This window comes from Tachyglossus aculeatus, chromosome 16 (assembly GCF_015852505.1).
Source record: "Tachyglossus aculeatus isolate mTacAcu1 chromosome 16, mTacAcu1.pri, whole genome shotgun sequence".
Taxonomy (NCBI): Eukaryota; Metazoa; Chordata; class Mammalia; order Monotremata; family Tachyglossidae; genus Tachyglossus; species Tachyglossus aculeatus.
This window is the reverse complement of record NC_052081.1, coordinates 19,484,912-19,503,206: the sequence shown is the minus strand read 5'-3', so window position 1 is coordinate 19,503,206 and position 18,295 is coordinate 19,484,912. Positions and strand designations below refer to the sequence as shown.

At 43.0% G+C, this 18,295-nt stretch overlaps 1 non-coding gene across 1 annotated transcript; it reads left to right on the top strand.

Moving 5' to 3' along the window:
• The first annotated feature begins 2,809 nt into the window (after positions 1-2,809).
• On the top strand, positions 2,810-2,947 carry LOC119938832. Its single transcript, XR_005454533.1, has one exon. It is a non-coding gene; the product is annotated as a small nucleolar RNA SNORA7 (small nucleolar RNA).
• The last annotated feature ends 15,348 nt before the right edge of the window (positions 2,948-18,295 follow it).

Here is an 18,295-nt window from a genome sequence, read left to right as displayed (position 1 = left end):
GCTCATAGACTTAATCCTCTTTTGTAGATGAGGTAACTGAGGCGCAGAGAAGTTAAACGACTTGCCCAAGGTCACACAGAAGACACGTGGCAGAGCTGGGACCAGAACCCAGGTCCTTCTAACTCCCAAGCCTGTGCTCTACCACTAGGCCATTCTGTTTTTGAAAATAAGGTTCCCTAAACTTCAGGAAATTGAAGTATCCAGGATATTGAAAACTCCTAAATAGTGATGCAAATAGGTCTCAGTATGACACTCCTGGAAAAATGTTACATTGGGTGATCTGTTATCTGCATCATCAGTCACCTAAAATGACTTTGTTAGCTACTGCTAGCAGGAAAACAATGCACTCTAAGAATAATACCTTCTGGACCAGAGAGGCAGATGGTATATTATTCCCAGATCAGAAGAGAAACAGAAATGGCAAGTGGCAAGTATCCCTGCAGGAGAGGGTGATGGAACAAACTGAAGAAAGAAAATGAAGCTGGAAAGAGAAAAGTAGAAGGAGATGAGATATATTTGGCAGTAGTATATGATTTACGATTCTCCAGTTTTCTATGAATCTTGAAGAGAACTATTTGACATTTAACCGGTGATGGGTACTCTCCTTGATTTAATGCTTGGAAACTGATTTTTTTAATCCAAGATTTGATACTTCTTTTCAGCTATCCACAGGTGAACAATGACAAGTACATTCCACAATTTTCCTCAGTTAGTATCTTCTCAAAGAGGCACTCAGCTCTCACGAAAGCAGCTGTTCTCTTCATCCTCCTTAATAATATTTGATGAGCACCTAACTGTATTTAGGGCATTGAACTAAGCACTTGAGGGGCAAGGAGCAGAAGTATGCAAGGATATATAATGGTGTGGTGAATTTTCTTCCAGCTCATCCCTAGAGCATTGTGGTCACCCCATTCTGCTGGCCGCCCCATGTCCTGGTTGGCCAACAGGTCAACCCCATCCTTTCCCCATAGTAGAGTGCTCTGCACACAGTAAGCGCTCAATAAATACGATTGAATGGAGTTGAAACTGCCACCCCCTTTCCACAACTCTGCAGTCCCCCTAAATCCTTTATCCTGTACCCCACAGCTATTTTGTTTTTTAAAAATAAACTTCTGCTGCCATACACTTTACTAGCTTGCAAGTCCCAAACAGGAACCAGGCTCTACTAGTTCAGGAGGTATTTAATTATTTCTGCTGCAATTTAAACCTCACCCCATTTTGCCCTCTCCTCAGTGAAAACAGCTAACAGGGCTTCCTCCACCTTGCATCCATTAAATCATGATATTTAAGTGTTTTACTATGTGCCAAGCATTGTACTAGAAAATGAGGTCAGACATAGTTCCTGTCCCATATTAGTCTTGCGGCCTAAGGGGGAGGGCGAACAGGTATAAAATTATATTTTTCAAATGGGGAAACTGAGACATGGAGAATTTAAGAGACTTATCCAAGATTACACTGCAGGCAAGTGGCAGAGACCGTACTCTCGTTGGGGGCTGGGAATGTGTCTGTTCTATTGTTATATTGTACTCTCCCAAGCACTTAGTACAGTGCTCTGCACACAGTAAGCACTTGATAAAAATTAACTGACTGTAGGGCAAAGACTGACCCAGATCCTCTGACTCCCAAGCCTGGTCTCTTTCAGCTAAGCCACATTGCTTCTCTGTGATCAAGTCCCCCCCCTTACCCACTACCCACATCTCTTAGTCAGGGAAGGCTTCTTGGAGGAGATGTGCCTTCAATAAGGCTTTGAAGTGGCAGAGGGGGAGAGCAATTATGTGTCTGAAAAGAGGAGGGGAGGACATTTCAGGCCAGAGGTAGGATGTGGGCGAAAAGTCGGAGGCGAGATAGATGAGATCGAGGTACAGTGAGAAGGTTAGCAGTAGAGGAGCGAAGTGTGCGGGCCGGGTTGTAATAGGAGATTAGCTAGGTAGAAGGAGGCAAGGTGATTAAATGCTTTAAAGACAATGGTGAGGAGTTTTTGTATGATGCAGAGGTGGATGGGTAACCACTGGAGTTTCTTAAGGAGAGGGTAAACATGGTCTGAAAGTTTTTGAAGGAAAATGATTTGGGCAGCAGAATGGAGTATGTACTGGAGGAGGGAGAGGCAGGAGGCTGGGAGGTGAGCATGGTGGCTGATACAATAATCAGGGCAGGATAGGATAAGTGACTGCATTAATGTGGTAGCAGTTTGGATGGAAAGGAAGGGGTGGATTTTGGTGATGTTGTGAAGGTCGAACTGACAGGATTTAGAGATGGCTTCAATATGTGGGTGGAACGAGAAAGAGGAGTCAAGGATAATGCCAAGGTTACGGACTTGTGAGACAGAAAGGATGGAGGTGCTGTCAACAAAGTGAGCGGGAGGACAGGGTTTGGGTGGGAGATAAGAAGTTCAGTTTAAGCCATATTAAGTTTAAGGTGACAGGAGGACAAGCAGAGATATCTTGAAGGCAGGAGGAAATGCAAGACTGAAGAGAGGGAAAGATAAGGTCTGGAACTGTAGACTTGGGTGCCATCAGTGTAGGGGTGATAGTTGAAGCCATGTGAGCAAATGAGTTTTCCAAGGGAGTGGGTGTAGATGGAGAAAAGAAGGAGACCCAGAACTAAACCTTGAAGGACACCCACAGTTAGGGGATGGGAGGCTGAGGAAGACCCCATGGAAGAGACAGAATGAGAATGACTTATGTACTCACAGCTGCTTCTAGCAGGCAAGCATCTATTTATGTATGGAACTATATATAGCAATAATATATACATATGTATGTATATACACATATGTATGTGTATGTATATATTATTGCTATAAATATATCCCCTCTCAGGGTCACACCTGGATAGTTTCCAGTACTCTACCAGTCTCGACTACAGGAGGGAGAGTCAAGCAGAGGCATACCCATTTCATTCCTAGCTTGGGCAACAGCTAGCGAGTGGAAGGCAATCTGCTATAAGTCAAAACCCACCAATTCTGGGCAGCAGCAGCAACATGGGAGAGAGTCGAGGGTGGAGACTCAAGTTGACTGTGAGGAAGGAGGCAGTGGTTAAGTACTTCCATATTTTTACCAAGAAAACTCTATCGATGTACTACCAGAACAATTGCAAATGGAGGTGGGGCATTCTCTGGGAGATGTATTCATCGTGTCGCTTTGGGCCAGAGATGACTCAACAGCATAAGACAAGGTGTATATATATACACCTTGTCTTATGCCCTTATAATTATTCACTTATCTATCTTTTCATTCTTTTTTGTGACAAGTTCTATCCTTTTTTTTTCCTAGCTGAAAATAACTTTGTATATATCTGTTTTTCCCATTAGATTGCAGGGATCACTTACTTTGCTATTAATATACTCCTCCAAGCACTTAGTTTTAGTCCTTTGCACCTAGTAAGGGCTCAATATATATATTACTAATTGATCAGTTGATTGACTAATGGGGGCCACGCAACAGAAGTCCAATCCCAGGTCCCCCTCTCCCATCAAGATAAATCTGATCCTCATGGCTTCAGAGGGCATGGAGGCGGGCCGGGGAGGGGGGAGCAGTGCTAGTGGTGTCAGTTTTAAAAGAAAATTCATAGGGAGGGATTTGAAAATGGGGGCACGGATGGGTGAGTAGGTTTAAGGAGGATGGGAGGAGAATGTGAGAGCAGCCCACATATTCAATCTGTCAGTTCAACCTTCACTGCATTGTGAAAAACCACGCATTTTTTCTCCACCCAAACTGTTGCCACGTTGATCCAAGCACTTATCCTACCTTGTCTTGATAACTGCATCAGCCTTCTTGCTGACCTCCCTTCCTCCTGTCTCTCCCCTTTCCAGTCCACCCTTCACTCTGCTCCCTGGATCATTATTTCTATGAAATCATTCAATTTGTCTCTCCCCACTCCTCCAAAACCTCCAGTGGTTGCTCATCCATAAAGGTAATAATAGTAATAATAATAAAAATGGTATTTGGTAAGCGCTTCCTATGTGCTAAGCGCTGTCCTCAAAAATCTCCGGTGGCTACCAATCAATCTGCGCATCAGGCAGAAACTCCTCACCCTGGGCTTCAAGGCTCTCCATCACCTCGCCCCCTCCTACCTCACCTCCCTTCTCTCCTTCTACAGCCCACCCCGCACCCTCCGCTCCTCTGCCACTAATCTCCTCACCGTACCTCATTCTTGCCTGTCCCGCCATGGACCCCTGGCCCACGTCATTCCCTGGGCCTGGAATGCCCTCCCTCTGCCCATCCACCAAGCTAGCTCTCTTCCTCCCTTCAAGGCCCTACTGAGAGCTCACCTACTCCAGGAGGCCTTCCCAGACTGAGCCACTTCCTTCCTCTCCCCCTCGTGCCCCTCTCCATCCCCCCATCTTACCTCCTTCCCTTCCCCACAGCACCTGTATATATGTATATATGTTTGTACATATTTGTTACTCTATTTTTTAATTTATTTTACTTGTACATATCTATTCTATTTATTGGGTAGTGACTGTCTCTATATGTTGCCAACTTGTACTTCCCAAGCACTTAGTACAGTGCTCTGCACACAGTAAGCGCTCAATAAATACAATTGATGATGATGATGTTCTAAGTGCTGGGGTAGATACAAGGTAATCAAGTTGTTCCACGTGAGTCTCACAGTCTTTATCCCCATTTTACAGATGAGGTAACTGAGGCACAGAAAGGTTAAGTGACTTGCCCAAAGTCACACAGCTGACAAGTGGCGGAGCTGGGATTAGAACCCGTGACCTCTGACTCCCAAGCCCGTGCTCTTTCCATTAAGCCACGACAGAAACTCCTTACCTTTGGCTTTTAAACAATCACTTCACCCTTTCTATCTTTCCCTGCTTCTCTCCTACTACAATCTAGCCATCACACTTCACTCCTCTAATGCCAACCTACTCATTCATTCATTCAATCATATTTATTGAGCACTTACTATGTGCAGAGTACTCAATGTATCTCGATCTCATCTACATCACCGCTAATGTCTCACTCCCATCTTGCCTCTGGCCTGTAACTTCCTCCCGCTTTATGTCCGCCAATCACCCTCCCCACCTTCCTTTCTTCTTGTGGTAATTTCTAAGCACTTACTGAGTGACAAGCCCAGTTCAAAGTGCTTCAAGCCCAGATGCAACATTTCACTTGTCTACGAGTTAATCAGGTTGGATACAGTCCCTGTCCCAGCTGGGGCTTACTGTCTATGTAGGAGGGAGAGCAAGTATTCAATCCCCATTTTACTGTTGAGGAAACCAAGGCACAGAGAAGTTAGGTGACTTGCCCCAAGTCACACAGCAAGCAATTGGCAGAGTCAGGATTAGAAACCAGGTGCTCTGACTCCCAGGCTTGTGGTCTTTTCACTAGACCATGCTACTTTTCAAAATCGAATCAAATCAAAATCATAATTAAAAGCACATCTCCTCCAAGAGGCCTTCCCCAACTAAGCCCTCATTTATTTTTCTCCCACTCCCTTCACCCTTTCACGTGAATATGCACCCTTTATTCATCCTACCCTCAGCCCCACAGCACTTATGTATTTATCTGTAATTTAATTATTCACATTTATTGTCTGTCTGTTCCTCTAGACTTTAAGTTCCTTGCGGGCAGGGAAATGCTCAGCCTTCTGGAATTCAGCAGTCAGTCAATCATATTTATTGAATGCTTACCTCATATGGAACACTGTACTAAGCACTCGGGAGAGTACAATATAACAGTGGAATAGACACATTCCCTGACCACAATGAGTTCACAGTCTAGAGGATGAGTTTACAGCCTAGAGGAAATGAGAATCTCCAACCATAAAGTTGATTAGGTTGATAGTACCACATTTTCCCCACTAAACTGTAATTTCCCAATGAAACATCCAGTGACACAAAAAGAGCCCGGGCGTGGGAGCCAGAGGTCATGGGTTCTAATCCTGGCTCCGCCACTTGTCAGCTGTGTGACTTTGGGCAAGTCACTTCACTTCTCTGTGCCTCAGTTCCCTCATCTGTAAAATGGGGATGAAGACTGTGAGCCCCACGTGGGACAACCTGATCATCTTGTATCCTCCCCAGCGCTTAGAACAGTGCTTTGCACATAGTAAGCACTTAATAAATGCCATTATTATTATTATGATTTTGGAGTAATAAGAGAATTTTCACTCATGGGATTAGTGAATGGTGGAAGAAATGCTTGTACTTGAACAGACCTTTCTTGGTAATATTTTGAAGTGTAAAATGGATAGCTGCTTTATTTTTCCCTGGAAGAAACATCTTGAAATTTTGTAAAGATACTTACATCATTTGTTTCAATGTTGGAATAGTTTATTATATTCTGAATAGTTCAGAAGGAGAACACTTGAAATTTTGACTCTATATAGGTCTTTTCATTTAATAGCTTATATAAAACTAAAAAGCAATTAGCTTTTCCATGATCTGGATTCCCTGGCAAATTTCATATGGTGTATTTCTAAAACACCAAAAGTAGTTTACATTGTCAGATCATTCCAGAACATCTCACAAAAGGATACTTTGTAGTCAATATGCTTTTTTAACCTTCAAAGTCAAAAGCTTTCTCTGCCCGTAATTGTAATTGTTAATGCTCACATTTAACTTTAATGCATTATGAATCAGGATGTGCACCTGTCACACATTCCAATCATTGCAATCTAATTGGTTTTTAAGGACAATTTAGCACAAACTGCAAATTAGAGTAATTTACACTACTGCTACAAGGGAGTGTGCATTTTGATGCAAAAGGTTACCGTCTCTGCCAATCTTTCTTGAAATTGGAAATAGTTATTGCTTGCAAAATACCTTCAGGATGTCAATTGGGATTTTGAAACCTCTTTTCAATGTATGGGACTCTTTCTATTCTTTGCTATTTTAATTGCAAGCTTCATTGTGGTCTTTAATTCCTCTGTCAAGCTCACACTACGGGAAACATAAGAATAAATCTGTGCCCAGGGTACAACAGGATGGAGAAGGTCTAAGGATGTGGCTCAAAAAGGAAAATGCATTTTATTTCCCTGCCTGTAGTTTTGGGTCAGGTGAAACCTCAGCTGATTTTCTTCACGCATGATTCTGTTTATAGTCCCCAGCACAAAAAGAGCAGTCATGGAGGCAAGGGATACCAGATAGATATGCCTGGACACCTACACACATTTTGCTATCCAACGCTAATGTTTTTTCACCCTCTTTTTCAATGAAGACCACTTCACACATCCCATAGCTCAAGAAGATCAAAGTCAAATCATTGATCACGATTTAATTTAGGGACCTAGCTCTAAAAAATGCTGTCAATATGCCCAGGTATTTCTACCAGTAAAACAAGAGATGTGGTGAATTATATGGCATTTGTAATGGAGTTAATTAGACTGTTTCATCTCATCTATGTTTAAGAAAATTTCCCATAAAAACTTTCACACACCAGTATGTCCCCCACCACCTGCGAACATGGATATTGGAAAAGTCTGTATTAAATCAATTCATGCTACGTATTTAGCATTTGTGTGCAGAACATTGTACTAAACATTTGGGAGAGTACAAAGAGTTTGTAGACCTGACCCCTGCCCTCAATCAATGATATCCCTGCCCTCAGTGAATCCACAAATCAATGGTATTTATTGAGTGCTTAGTCTGTGCCAAGAACTGTACTAAGTGCTTGAGAGAGTACAACTGAGTTGGAAGACGTGGTCCCTGCCCATAACAAGCTTATAGTCTAGAGGGAGAGACACGGACTAGAGGGGGAGACAACAGCGGAGACCACAGAGTTTAATAATATGTGCAGAAAAGCTACTAGGGGTGAAGAATTCACTCATCCATTCGATTGTACTTATTGAGCACTTACTGTGTGCACTTGGGAGAATACAACATAATAATGAATAGAAACAGTCCTTGCCCACAGCAGGCTTACAGTCTAGAAAAGAAGGAAGATCAAGTTTTTTTGGTGTCATGGAAGGGCTGAAGTGGAGGTAGTGAGGTTAACAGGCAGACAGAAAGAAATGAGATGAGATTTCAGGAGGACTTTGAAGACGGGCAGGGTAATGGTCTGTCAGATGTGAATCAGGAGGGAGTTCCAGACCAATGGAATGATGTGAGCAACAGGTGGGCTATAAAAGAGATGAGAAGGAGGCCCAATGAGTTGCTAGATTTTGTAGAGACACCCATCCTTCTAGTTGTTATATCAGTGCACGTGAGAAGCAGTGTGGTTCACTGGAAAGAGGCCAGGCTTTGGAATCAGAGGTCATGGGTTCAAATTCCGGCTCCACCAACTGTCAGCTGTGTGACTTTGGGCAAGTCACTTAACTTCTCTGTGCCTCAGTTACCTCATCTGTAAAATGGGGATTAAAACTGTGAGCCCCCCATGGGACAACCTGATCACCTTGTAACCTCCCCAGCGCCTAGAACAGTGCTTTGCACATAGAAAGCATTTAACAAATACCATTATTATTATGCTATGGTCCTAGGAAGCAACGGGGCCTAGTTGAGAGACCACGGACCTGAGTTCTAATCCCAACTCTTCCCCTTATGTGCTGTGTGACCCTGGGCAGGTCATTTCACTTTTCTAGGCTTCAAATCACTCAGCTTTAAAAAGAGTTTGAAATACTCCTTCCTAAATAAACTATACCCACTCAGGGTCGCACCTGGCGAGTTTTCAGTCCACTAACAGTCTCGGCTATGGGAGGGAGAGTCAGTGGCTAGCGAGTGGAAGGCAATCTGCTACAAGTCAAAACTCACCCATACTGGGCAGCAGAGGCACGGGAGAGAGTCGAGGGAGGAGACTCAAGTTTACTGGGTGGAAGGAGGCAATGGTAAACCACTTTTGGATTTTTACCAAGAAAATTCTATAGATCCACTACCAGAAGGATTGCAGATGGAGAGCGGGGCGTTCTGAGAGAGATGTGTCCGTGGTGTCGCTCTGGGTCGGAAACGAAACGGCGGCATGAGACAAGACTTAAACTGTAAGCCACAGGTCTCATTCTTCAGCTGTCCTCTGCCTCCTAACTGTGGGGAAATATCTAGGCTCAGTTCTGGGATGCGTCTTCTATTCTCCATTTATACCTACTCCCTTGATGAGCTTTAACTATACTCTCTACTCAGGTAACTCCTGACTTCTCCCCTTCTCAGCAATCTCACATTTCCTCCTGCTTTCAGGATATCTCTATTATCCCCTCAAACTCAACAGATCCAAAACAGAAATCTTCATCTCGTCTCTTAGGCTGTCCCGTTACTGTTGACCACCCCACTACCCTTCCTGCCTCACAATCCCACAACCTCGGCATCACTCCTGTCCTCTCCTCCAGTCTCTCTCCACTCCAATCCATTCCTCACTCTGCTGCCATTTTTCTAAAAAATCATTCTGCACCTTTTCAAGTGCCTCCAATGGTTGTCTGTCCATCCCTGACTTAGTGTTTGTCCCCCCCCCACCCTATTTTCCCTCCTTATCGCCTTAGCCACTCACTTAGTTCCATCCCCTTAAGGTACATATCCTTATTTTCAGTTTTTTCTCCTTCCTGTAATTTGTTTTAATGTTTGGCTTCTGCTTTAGGCTGTGAGCTCCTTAAGATCAGGGATTGAGTCTACTTATTCAATTGTACTTTCCCAAGCACTTAGTAAAGTTTTCTGCACAGACTAGCTGCTCATTAGGTAAATGCATTAAATACATCCTCCTTAAATGGATTGAACAAGAGGAGAGCTGTGGCTCCTCAGTTTTGCGGACATGAGGAACGTCTGGGCAAGCAGATGGAGGTTGGATTGGAGAGAGAGAAAAAAAGAGAGGGAGGGTGTGAGAGAGAAAAAAAGTATAAAGATACAGAAATACAATTAAGGTGAAGAGAGCTGATTTTTTAATGGTAATTATTCAGCACTTACTATGTGTTGAACACTGTTCTAAGTGCCAGGGTAGGCACAAGTTAATTAGACTGGACACAGCCCCTGTCCTGCATGGGTCCCACGGTCTAAGTAGGAGGGACAACAGGTATCCCCATTTTACAGTTGAGGAAACTGAAGCAGAGAGAAGTTAAGTGAGTTGCCCACGGTCACCCAGTAAGCAACTGGCTGAGCAGGGATTAGAACCCAGGTCCTTCTGATTCCCAGGCTCTTGTCCTTTTTTGCCAGGCCATGCTGCTTCTCTACCAGAACCATGGCCTTTCTAACATTCAAAGACTTGAAAAGGCCATTTGCTGCTGCAGAGCAAGGGACATAGGCCACTTTTTTTCTTGATCTTCAAACACCTTGTCCGGGCACAAAGAAGCACATGGGGCCTTGCTCTGCTGGTGCTGCTGCTGCTGCTGCCACTGATCCTTCAAGCTGATAACCTTGTGAACTGTTTTATTAACATTGTTAATATTAATAATATTAATTTTCATCGCAACAATTTTCACACAATTTAGTTTTATTAATATTGCAAAAAGAACCAAGTGCTCATACTTAACTTCCCTGTGCCTCAGTTTCCTCATCTGTAAAATGGGGATTAAGACTGTGAGCCCCTTGTGGGACAACCTGATCGTCTTGTAACTTCTCCAGTGCTTAGAACAGTGCTTTGCACACAGTAAGTGCTTAATAAATGCCATCATTATTAGTATTATTATACTTACAATTTATTATTTGGAAAAAACTGATTTTAAATCTTGCAAGTTGGGTCATTCAGTAGTATTTATTGAGTGCTTACTGTGTGCAAAGCACTGTACTACGTGCTTGGGAGAGTAGCACCAAGGTGCTAATGATACTGTTAAGTGGCATAGAAACAAGGAAACGATTCACACCAAGAGTTTCTCACTATTTTGTCTTTCAGAATATGACAAAAGTGGCAAAAGTGGATGCAACGTGACCTAGTGGAAAGAACCCAGACCTAAACGTCAGGAGACCTGAGTTCTAATCCTGCCTTGCTACCTGCCCCCTCGGTGACCTTGAGCAAGTCACTAAATTTTCCTGGGCCTCAGTTTCCTTGGCTGCAAAAATGGGATATCAGTTAATTGTGGCTTAACTGCAGAACAGCTCACATACCATGAGCTGGTATGTATTAGGAATTTGACTTCGGTGTCCTACCTCCAAGAAGTCATGAAAATCTGTGAAAATTCACTGTGATTTTCTTGATGAGAGAACTTGTATATCATAGGGATCTTCCAATCTCCTTACCTTCTATGTACCCCAGTATTTAGTACGGTGCTTGACACATAGTTAGCACTTAAATACCACAATTGTTATTACCACCATTAACATTGTTACTATTATATTGGGGGGGCACTTAAAATTTTAGCATAGGACAATAATACATATGCGCTTGGGTTTTCCATGAAAACCACACTGAGTGATTTGATCCAACTTACTTCTATACTTTCTATAATATTCCTTAAGCAATTGATATTCACCCCACCCTCAGCCCCACAGCACTGAAGTACATATCATTATTCTCTCACATTGAGAAGCAGCGTGGAAAGAGCACGGGCTTGGGAGTTAGAGGTCATGAGTTCTAATTCCGGCTCTGCCACTTGTCAGTTGTGTGACTTTGGGCAAGTCACTTCACTTCTCTGTACCTCAGTTCTCTCATCTGTAAAATGGGGATTAAGACTGTGGGCCCCACGTGGGACAACCTTGATTACCCTGTATCCCCCCCAGCACTTAGAACAGTGCTTGGCACATAGTAAGCGCATAACAAATACCAACATTATTATTATTATTTCCCCTATCGGTAATTAATTTTACTGTCTTTCACCAGCTACAGACTTAAAACACCTTATAAGTAGGGATTATGTTTGCCAACTTTATTTTATTTAATAATAATAATGATGGCATTTGTTAAGCACTTACTATGTGCGAAGCACTGTTCTAAGCACTGGGGTGGATACAACAAAGTGATCAGGTTGTCCCACGTGGGGCTCACAGTCTTAATCCTCATTTTACAGATGAGGTAACTGAGGCACAGAGAAGTGAAGTGACTTGCCCAAAGCCACACAGCCGGTAAGCGGCAGAGCCAGGATTAGAACCAATGACCTCTCACTCCCAAGCCCATGCTCTTTCCACTGAGCCATGCTGCTTCTTATTTATTCTCCGAAGCACTCGGGCATAGAGTGGCCTGCACACAGTAAGCGTTCAATAAATATGATTGATTAATTGATTGAAAATATTTGGTGAGGAATATGCAAAATATTCAAATGAAATTTGACCATGAGCTAAATAGTCTCACCCTGTGAGAGCAGCCCATGACTCTCTATACTCCCTGGGCCAGGATTTCATACCAAAGACACAATCACTCAGACTTTGCCTCCTAAAATGGCTGATGAAAGTTGTGATTGGATTCAGGTGCAGGACATTAAGCCTAATGCACAGTGTGTTTCTCTCTCAGCATTAAATGTCTTAAAGAGTCTATTTACTTAAAGAGTCTATTTAGTCACTTTCCCCCCCTCGTTTTGTTTGACTGCACTGGCTTGGATGATTTAGGGAAAGGGATACTTGTGTGGCCATGTGGCATCCATTGCATAAGGTGTTAAAAAGGTAAATTTCCCCATAGAAAGGCATGCCTTTTACTAACAAAAGTATTTTATGTGAAGAGAAGCAGCCATCGAAAGGATATAGGCAGTTGCATTTTAGTGTGATTTGTGCATTACTGAACAAGTTGCAATAAAGGAAAAGATATGCTTTAGCAAGGATTATGAAATTCCTGAGAGTCTCATAAACTAGAATTAACAGGGTCTCAAGGATTTATAAAGCAGTACTGCTATGAACTTACTATTCATAAATTGTCAAGCTAAGCAGCTGCATATTTCAAGACACTTTTCTTGTGTGCCATAATAAATTAATGCAACACCAAACTTGTGCTGTACTTTGGAGTTGTTGGTAACATAAAGAATGCCAGGAAAGAGATGCTTCACTTTTAATGTAAGTAATGTAATGAAATAATAGTAATGATGATGGCATTTATTAAGCGCTTACTATGTGCAAAACACTGTTCTAAGTGCTGGGGAGGTTACCAGGTGATCAGGTTGTCCCACGGAGGGCTCACAGTCTTAATCCCTATTTTACAGATGAGGTAACTGAGGCCCAGAGAAGTTAAATGACTTGCCCAGAGTCACACAGCTGACAGTTGGCGGAGAGGGGAATTTGAACCCATGACCTCTGACTCCAAAGCCTGTGCTCTTTCCACTGAGCCACACTGCTTCTCTAATGAAATGAAATGAAAGCAAATTAATATTGAACCTAAATTGGAGACAAAAATGGTCAGTCTTTAGATCTTTGTGTGTGCATATACAAATACATAATTATTTACCTATAGATACACTGTGTGCATACACACAAATACATGAATGCATAAATTATAATCAGGAAACAGTAAAAATCAGATTGGAAAGGAATGCTTTCTCCAGGACGGAAAGGCAAATCAGACTCTTGGTAGAATGCCTTTCTGATGAGGCCAGCGGTGAATGGGGGATTGAAGGGATGTGAGAGCAAAACAATTCAGAGCACTGTTGCCATGGGGAGTCTCTAGACCCCCCCCGCAGTCCAAGGTCCCCCCAGTTCAGTTGTCTACATCGTGTGCCTCAAGGTTATTGCATTGTACTCTCCCAGGTGCTCAGCAGAGTGCTCAGCACCCAGGAAATGCTCCATAAATACCCTTGCTTGATTGCTCGTTGAAGGAACAGGCAGCCCGAATCACAACCTATAATAATAATAATAATGATGGCATTTGTTAAGCGCTTACTATGTACAAAGCACTGTTCTAAGCACTGGGGGGGATAGAGTGTGCTCAAGTTGTCTCACGTAGGGCTCACAGTCTTAATCCCCATTTTTACAGATGAGGTAACTGAGGCTCAGAGAAGTTAAGTGACTTGCTCAAGGTCACACAGCAGACTCGTGGTGGAGCCGGGATTCAAACCCATGACCTCTGACTCCAAAGACCGGGCTCTTTCCACTGAGCCACGCTGCTTGTATCCCAACCCTAAATCCAACCCAACTCCCTTCAGCAGGGACTCCTTGCCATGACCAGGACTTGCGGCTTGGTGCTGTGCTGGTATGAAGTCCTTACTTCTTTACTGGTACCCCATTCCATGTCACCCCAGCTAACAGTCCACCCCACTTTAGTATGGTATTTGTTAAGTAATAATAATAATAATAATGGTATTTGTCAAGCGCTTACTATGTGCAAAGCCCTGTTCTCAGTGCTGGGGAGGATACAAGTTGATCAGGTTGTCCCACGAGGGGCTCACAGTCTTCATCTCCATTTTACAGATGAGGTACTGAGGCCCAGAGAAGTTAAGTGACTTGCCCAGAGTCACACAGCTGACAAGCGGTGGAGCCGGGATTTGAACCCATGACCTCCATCTCCCAAGCCCGTGCTCCTTCCACTGAGCCACGCTGCTTCTCACTGAGCTACGCTCAATAATGGTACTTGCTAAGCACTTATTATGTGCCATGCACTATGTTAAGTACTTGGATAGATACAAATAGTAAGTGCTCAACAAATACCACAATTATAATTATTATTAAGAATTTTTAAAAATGGATTGTAAACTCCATGTGGGCAGGTAAACAGCATGGCTCAGTGGAAAGAGCATGGGCTTTGGAGTCAGAGGTCATGGGTTCAAATCCCGGCTCTGCCAACTGTCAGCTGTGTGACGTTGGGCAAGTCACTTAACTTCTCTGTGCTTCAGTTACCTCATCTGTAAAATGGGGATTAAAACTGTGAGCCCCCCGTGGGACAAACTGATCACCTTGTAACCTCCCCAGCACTTTGAACAGTGCTTTGCACATAGTAAGTGCTTAACAAATACTGTCATTATTATCAACCAGATCCTTCTGACTCTCAGGCCTCTGCTCTATCCACTATGCCATGCTGCTTCTCAGTGGCATGTTGGCAATTGCACAGATTTGAAAATAAGAGTAGCGTAAGGTGTTCACTACGTGTTCTACCGCATTGACATTTTCATTTCATTAGGATGTTTGAGAGATTGCGTTTTAGAGTAAAGCCATGCCTAATCGACAGCTGCTCACTGTGCAAAAGTGTTATCGGCTCCACTGAGTTCAATGGGTTTTGCTCCTTGAATTTGAGAAAAAAAGGCTCCCTGCTTCCAGAGAGTACTAAGGGATGAAAAAAGGTTCTCAGGCTCTATGCACAATTTCACATCAAACGCAGTGAGTCTTTGGTTTCAGGGAAAATAAATTCACTATCTGCACACAGACTTGGGGGAGTCGTCTGTTTCGTTGACACATTGGCAAGTGTTCCAAGTGGCCCTAAGGTGGCCCCTCTCCACAGCTCCCCGCTCTGCAGCCCAGGTGGTTGTGTTAGTAGAGGCTGAAGCCTGAGTGTGTAGCCCTAACTCTCTTGGTGGAGAAATCTACTCCCGTCATCAATGGAGCCAAGGATCTGACCCCACTCTAGCCCAGAATGGCTAGGCCAGCTCTGTGTGTAGAACAGCATTTTTAGAGAGTATCTACTCCCGTCCAACCCTTTTCTACCTCCTCTAAACTATAAGCTCATGGTGGACAGGGAATATGACTACCTACTCTGTAATATTGTACTCTCCCAAGCCCTTAGCACAAGTGATCTGCATATAGCACTCAATAAATATGATTTATGGACTGATTGGACATCCAGGGTACTGACTCTAGAGCTGAAAGGGCAGGGCCAAAAAGGCAACAACGGAAAATCCATCTTTTTTTAATATGTAATTTATGGTATTTGTTAAGCACTTACTACATACTAGGCACTTTGAGGCAGATACAAGCTAATCAGGTTGGTCACAGTCCCTATCCCACATAGGGCTCATAACGTTATGTATTTATTTATTATGGTCTGTATGAAGTGCTTGGGAGAGTACAACAGAGTTGGTGGTTACCCTTGAATGATTTCAGCCTGCTTTCCCCACTTTCCTTTCAATTACTGCAAGATTCCCCACACACTCTGCTCATTTCCTCTCCTCAGGCTGTGTCCTTCTACCTGCACCTGACTCAATCCTGAGGGGTTGGGGATGAAGTCAGTGCCATTTGATGGGGGAGTGGAATTGAACAGCTGCAGCCTATTCCGTTTGGCAAAATGGCCAAATTCCATCCATTCTGGAAGGAAGCAGAAGGGCTGAGATGGCCAGCTTTTTTTTTTTTTTTTTGATTGAATCAAGTGATTTATCTTTATTAGCTCAAATTTGCCCTGGAATATGTAGCAATTTAACAGAAGATAATTCCATTTTCCCCACCTTGGCCCAGGACTGTTTCAGTTAAATAGTTCTTTTGGTACACTCATTAGAGGGCAGACGTACCCTGGATTAGGAATAAATCCCTCAATACAACCACTGATGATCTAACCACATGTTCATGGAACATAATGCATTGGTTCAGAGGCTACACCTGTACTTTTTCTCCTTCAAAATCATATCTATTTTTAAGAAGCCAATAACCAATCATCCCTTTGAGCCGTGGCAACTGTGTCAGCTGTCCGCCCACCCTCCAGATCCCAGGGCATAGGAGTGAGGCTGCCCCACTCCCATGATCTCTTGCTCCAGCCCATGAGGGACTCACAATAGGGGCAGGGTGAGGTCTTATCCCCTTCTAGAATTTTAAGAAGTCATCATCAAGCCTGAAACAGTGGTTTCTTCTGTAACTGGAGGTCTGAAGGGTAAGGAGGTTGGAATCCTGTTGTCATGTTTGCCTCACGTATTGTTGTTTGCCTTTTTTATGCATGTGTTTCCGCTTCCCTCCTAACCTTAAATTGTGACCCCCGTGTTATGACTACTGCTACTTCCACATCTCTGAATGCCTCTTTCTGGGCCTTTTGACAAGTAGGCTTAGAGGCAGCACTAATAAGATTGATGTAGAACTAAATCACCTTCCCACTTGTAAAACTAAATGGAGAATTCCATGACAATGTAGTTTCATCAAATGACATTTTGGAAAAAAAAATGGCAATATTCTTTCCAATTTTCCTCATTCTCTTTCCATTTTCAAATTTGGCAGTTATCAGAAACTCTTTATCTTCAAGCTTTATTATTAAAATCTTATCTCCTCCAATAGACTTTCCCCAACTAAACCAACATTTATCCTATTTCTCCTTCCTTTCTGGGTTGCCTTTGTGCTTGGATTTGTAGCCTTTATTCACCCCATCTTCAGCCCAACAATACTTTAGTACTTATCTGTAATTTATTTATATGTCTGCCTCCCTCATTAGTCTGGTAGTTCCTTGTGGGGTGGGAACATGTCTATAATCTCTGTTATAGTGTACTCTCCCAAGTACTTAGTATAGTGCTCTGCCACAGAGTAAGTGTGCATTAAAACACTTATTGATTGAAATAGGCAAAGTAAATTAATACTAATTAGATACTTGAGTGCTAATGGTGAAATGTTGGGAGTATGCAATGATCAAACGCTGTCTCAATTCTCAGTATCTAAACTCAAAAAGGGAAAACATGAAATGCATAAACTGAATGTATAGCCAGCCAAGTCTCAATGTACTTACATAATTTATTGGATCCCTTTAAGGGATACATTTTTTCATGAATCAAATGATCAGTGGTGTTTATTGGGCACTTACTGTGTGCGGAGCACTGTACTAAGCACTTGGGAGAGTTCAATACAGTTAGCAACCAAAATCCCTGTCCTGAAAGAGTTTGCAATTAAAGGGAGAGACAGACATTAAAATGAATTGCAGATACAGGAGGCAATTGAAAAACAGGATATGGACATAAATGCTGTGTGTATATTTGGGGAGAGGGGGACTGAGTACTTAGGTGCTTAGAGAATAAGGACTAACGTGCAAAAATGATGCAGTAGGGAGAGATATAGGGTAGGGAGTTGAGAGATTATTCAGGGTGGAGAAGTAGCGTGGCTCAGTGGAAAGAGCATGGGCTTTGGAGTCAGAGGTCATGGGTTCAAATCCCCGTTCCACCAACTGTCAGCTGTGTGACTTTGGGCAAGTCTCTTGACTTCTCTCTTCCTCAGTTACCTCATCTGTAAAATGGGGATTAAGACTGTGAGCCCCCCGTGGGACAACCTGATCACCTTATAACCTCCCCAGTGCTAAGAACAGTGCTTTCAACATAGTAAGTGCTTAATAAATGCCATCATTATTATTATTATTATAAGACTTCCTTGAGAGGAAGTAGCATGGCCTAGTGGAAAGAACACAGGGTCTAATCCCAGCTCCACCATTTGCCTGCTGTGTGACTTTGAGCAAGTCACTTAACTTCTCTGCACCTCAATTACCTCATCTGTAAAATGGGGATTAAGATTGTGAGCCCCATGTGGGACATGGACTGTATCCAACCTGATTAACTTGTATCTATTCCAGTGCGTAGTAGAGTGCCTGGCAAATAGAACACAACAAATACCATTTAAAAAAGATAAAAGAGGGAGAGA